A 5,069-nucleotide genomic window follows, 5' to 3' on the forward strand; every position below is an offset into this window, starting at 1 on the left:
CAGGCGTGGCAACAATGGAAACTATGCGCCACGCCACCCAGGAAACCGAGTCTGAGAGGGGTATGTACGCTGAAAAACGTAAGGCCGCGAGGACGCTAAAGAAGTACCACGGGGTCCCGTTGGATACGCTGCCCCAGAGCGCGAAGGAAGTGGTGGAAAGGGCGAAAGCTCTACTGCCCAACTTCCAGGTCAATCTCGGGGCTTCGGTGGAAAACCGGGTACCCCCGTCAAAGCGACAAAGGTCGGTGGAGGAAAAACTTCCTGCACCCAAGAGAGTCCGGCCACACTCCTGGATGGGCAGACCTAGCNGAGAGTCCGACCACACTCCTGGATGGGCAGACCTAGCTTTGCCGAGGTTGCGAAGGACCGAATCCTCATAGGGGTTTTGGACCGAGGCAACGAGCTCGGGTCCATACCGAAGGACCAGTGGAGGTGGGTGAAGGCAGCCTTAGCGAACGTCATTTTTGATGTTCTGCTGGAGAACCCCGGAACCACTCCAGCTTGCAAAGACGCTGGTTGGTATCAGGGCCACGTAAAAGTGGTCGCCTGCGAGGATCCGAGATCGGTGGCGCTGTACAAGTCTGCCGTTGCAAGGATAGGCCCTGTCTATCCAGGGGCTAGGTTGGAGGTTGTAGACTGGAAGGACATTCCAGTCAGACCAAGAGCAAGGGCTTGGGTACCGACGACACCTTCGGCACCTGAGAGCATTCTAAAGATGCTTCAGATGATGAACCCAGCCCTTCCGACGAGTGATTGGAGGGTCATCCGAGTCGAGGACGCTGATGGCCCTTCAAGACAGGTAGTTTTGTCGCTAAACAAGGAGTCACTCGAGCTCCTGGAGAAGCGTCAAGGCCGAGAATATTATGGCCTCGATGAGGTCATAATTAGAGTCTATCGCGGGGATGCGCAGCGCGCCTCCGGTTCGGGTGCCTCAATGTCTATGTCCATTGCCCGGGACCGGAGCTCTCCGACGCTGAAAGCAATGACTCCTCTCAATCAAACTACGCATCGACAATGCGCAGGGTGTTTGAGGAGGAAGAACTGCTGTACAGCGACAGGGAGTGCGAGGCTGATGTAGCCGTCGTAGCGATGGAGGGGGTGCCAGATACTCCATATGAGAGTACTGCAAATCAACCTCCACAAATCTAAAGCAGCTTCGGCTGCTCTTCTATGTCGTCTGTCCAAAGGCGATGTTGAGGTGGCACTAATCCAGGTACCTTGGGTTTTCAAATCAAGGGTCTGTGGATTGAGTGCCACGGGCTTCGAACTGTTCTCAGAGCGTGGTAAAGGTAAAATTAGAGCCTGCATTTTGGCAAAAGCGGATTTAAATATCTTTCTTTTACCTAATTACAGTGATGGTGACGTCGCGACAATAATATTAGAGCTGGAATGCACATCCATCGTATTGGTTTCGGCATACATGCCCTATGAATCGGAGCACCCTCCTCAAGCAACGGTCCGGAACTTGGTGACCAAGTATGAAAACGGTCACATTTTGATTGGAAGCGATGCCAATGCCCACCAAGTCCAGTGGGGCAGCTCAGACATAAACGATCGGGGTGAGTCACTTTTCAACTACCTCCTAACAACTAACCTACTTATATGCAATAAGGGTAGGGAGCCTACCTGCATTACTAAAAACCATAAGGAAGTTCTAGACATAACTTTATGCAGTGAAAGCTTAACTGAGATGGTTTGGGGGATTGCGGGTTCTAGATGAACACTCCTTCTCTGACTATCAATATATTGAAATAGTATTGAATTTCTCTCCAACTAGCCCAACACTACGCANGGGTAGGGAGCCTACCTGCATTACTAAAAACCATAAGGAAGTTCTAGACATAACTTTATGCAGTGAAAGCTTAACTGAGATGGTTTGGGGGATTGCGGGTTCTAGATGAACACTCCTTCTCTGACTATCAATATATTGAAATAGTATTGAATTTCTCTCCAACTAGCCCAACACTACGCAAAAACTTAAAAACACAGATTGGAGCTACTATAAACAGCTACTTGAAGATAAGCTCTCTAGCTTAGCCCCTATAGAACCTGAATGTACCGAGGATCTAGAGAAAATGGTCAATGTATTTACCTCGACCTGCTCAGAGNATCAATGTATTTACCTCGACCTGCTCGGAGGCCCTAGGTCAGGCGTGCCCTGATCCTAAGCCGCGAGGTAAATGTAAACCACACTGGTGGTCGCGGGAGTTAGACCCGCTTCGCAAATCTTGCAGGAAGCAATTCAATAAGGCCAAAAGGCTTAGATGTGAGCTCGAATGGCAGGAGTACAAGCGGTTACTCCGGGCCTATAGAAAAGCTCTGAGGGAAGCAAATAGATCTTCCTGGAGGGTTATTTGTAGTGGCATCGAAGGTGTTTCCGATGCTGCCAGGCTGCGAAAGATTCTCTCCAGATCTCCCAACCCGATAGGCTTCTTACAAAAGCACGATGGATCCTGTACCTCCACGGTAAAGGAAACCCTTGAGCTACTTATAGACATCCACTTTCCTGGGAACATAGTTGTAGGGGAAAGCTCCCCTTCTGTAACTTCTTCCTACCCATCTCGGAAGAAAGAGTCAGATGGGCAATACAAAGTTTTAAACCATATAAAACTGCAGGACCAGATGGTATAATACCTGCACAACTGACTAAGACACTGGATGTGTCTGCAAAATGGCTTCTAAGTATTTTCAAGGCCTGCTTCAAGTTTAATCACATACCGCTAGCAGGGATAAATGTCACGGTCGTCTTTATTCCAAAGGCCGGTAAGGCCTCACATACTAACCCGAAGGATCTTAGGCCCATCAGCCTTTCCTCCTTTGCTCTTAAGACACTTGAAAGGATTGTTAGCAGCTTCCTTTCTGACACCATAGACAGTCGTCTACTGTCTGATAACCAACATGCGTACCGTAAAGGTAAATCGACGGAGACCGCACTTCATCATCTGGTCGCCTATATCGAGAAGTCCTTCAACGTTAAGGACTTCTGTCTCGTACCCTTCTTGGATATTGAAGGCGCTTTCAACAACGTACTTCCATAGGCTATTACTGACGCCGTGAGGGCCCTAGGAGCTCACTGGTGGAGTTCATCGGTCAGCTACTCTAAGTATTTTCAAGGCCTGCTTCAAGTTTAATCACATACCGCTGGCAGGGATAAATGTCACGGTCGTTTTTATTCCAAAGGCCGGTAAGGCCTCACATACTAACCCGAAGGATCTTAGGCCCATCAGCCTTTCCTCCTTTGCTCTTAAGACACTTGAAAGGATTGTTAGCAGCTTCCTTTCTGACACCATAGACAGTCGTCTACTGTCTGATAACCAACATGCGTACCGTAAAGGTAAATCGACGGAGACCGCACTTCATCATCTGGTCGCCTATATCGAGAAGTCCTTCAACGTTAAGGACTTCTGTCTCGTACCCTTCTTGGATATTGAAGGCGCTTTCAACAACGTACTTCCATAGGCTATTACTGACGCCGTGAGGGCCCTAGGAGCTCACTGGTGGAGTTCATCGGTCAGCTACTCTAAGTATTTTCAAGGCCTGCTTCAAGTTTAATCACATACCGCTGGCAGGGATAAATGTCACGGTCGTTTTTATTCCAAAGGCCGGTAAGGCCTCACATACTAACCCGAAGGATCTTAGGCCCATCAGCCTTTCCTCCTTTGCTCTTAAGACACTTGAAAGGATTGTTAGCAGCTTCCTTTCTGACACCATAGACAGTCGTCTACTGTCTGATAACCAACATGCGTACCGTAAAGGTAAATCGACAGAGACCGCACTTCATCATCTGGTCGCCTATATCGAGAAGTCCTTCAACGTTAAGGACTTCTGTCTCGCTAAGTTTCTCTACAAAAGCCAAATTTCTTGGCGTTATCATAGATAAGAAGCTATGCTGGAGGGATAATATGATTCAGCGTTATGAAAAGGCTTCCGTTGCCCTCTATACTTGTAAAAGGGCCATAGGCAAGAGATAGGGCCTCAGTCCCCGCATCTGTCGATGGATATTTATAGCAGTCGTCATGATCTGCATAAGCGGAGCGCTCAGAACCACGCCAAGCGATGCTCTGAGCGCTATTTTGGATCTTCTGCCACTGGATTTGGTAGGAAAGCAGATGGCAGCGCTCGCTGCTCTTCGCTTAAGAGAGGCATCCCAATGTCAACCTGTAGCCCAGGAACACTCTTGTATATTAAATGAATTCTGCTTCATTTCGAACAGCACAGACCGCTGTGCTTCGACATCGATTCCGGAAAGCAACTTCAACACCAGAATTCCAAGCAGGGAGGAGTGGAAAGAAAATTTCAACACTCCATCCGATAGCATTTATATCTATACAGATGGTTCAAAACTCGACGGCAAGGTAGGAGGCGGCGTTTTCTCACGAAACCCTGGTCTAAAAATCTCTTTTAGGTTACCGGACTACTGTAGCGTATTCCAAGCTGAAGTTTCAGCCATCATGGAAGCTGCTGAGAAGCTTGGAACCGAAATGATGGGAAGGGACATATTCATTTTTAGTGATAGCCAGGCTGCGATCAAAGCTCTGAGCTCCTTCACGTTTCACTCAAAGATTGCGCTGCACGGCCGCCTATCTCTACAGGAGATAGCCAAGCAGAACAGACTTCACCTCACTTGGGTCCCTGGTCATAGGGACATAGAGGGAAACTGCATGGCAGATGAACTTGCAAGGCAAGGCACGACCGGGCAGATTCTTCCTGGTAAAGAACGCATTGGTATGCCTTTTGCCACTTGCAAACTGCTAATTAGTGAACTTGTTTACAAACAAGCTGAAGAAAGATGGAGTCAAAGTAAGACTTGTCGAGTTTCCAGGCAGACTTGGCCTAAATGGGACCGGAGGCGGTCACGAAGGGTTTACTCTCTTAGAAGAGAGGATATATCTAACTTCGTTGGGGCCCTAACCGGGCACTGCTTAATAGGTAAACATGCAGAAAGGCTCGGGGTGCCCTTTCGTAGATGTTGCAGAAGCTGCAAGGACGACGAAGAGGAGGAGACAGTCTTGCATCTCTTGTGTAAATGCCCTGCAATGTGCAGAAGCAGGCTGCGTCATCTGGGTTCA

The sequence above is a fragment of the Rhagoletis zephyria genome, unplaced genomic scaffold (assembly GCF_001687245.7).
Source record: "Rhagoletis zephyria isolate East Lansing unplaced genomic scaffold, Rhagoletis_zephyria_1.1 Rzeph_scaffold_00935, whole genome shotgun sequence".
Lineage (NCBI taxonomy): Eukaryota > Metazoa > Arthropoda > Insecta > Diptera > Tephritidae > Rhagoletis > Rhagoletis zephyria.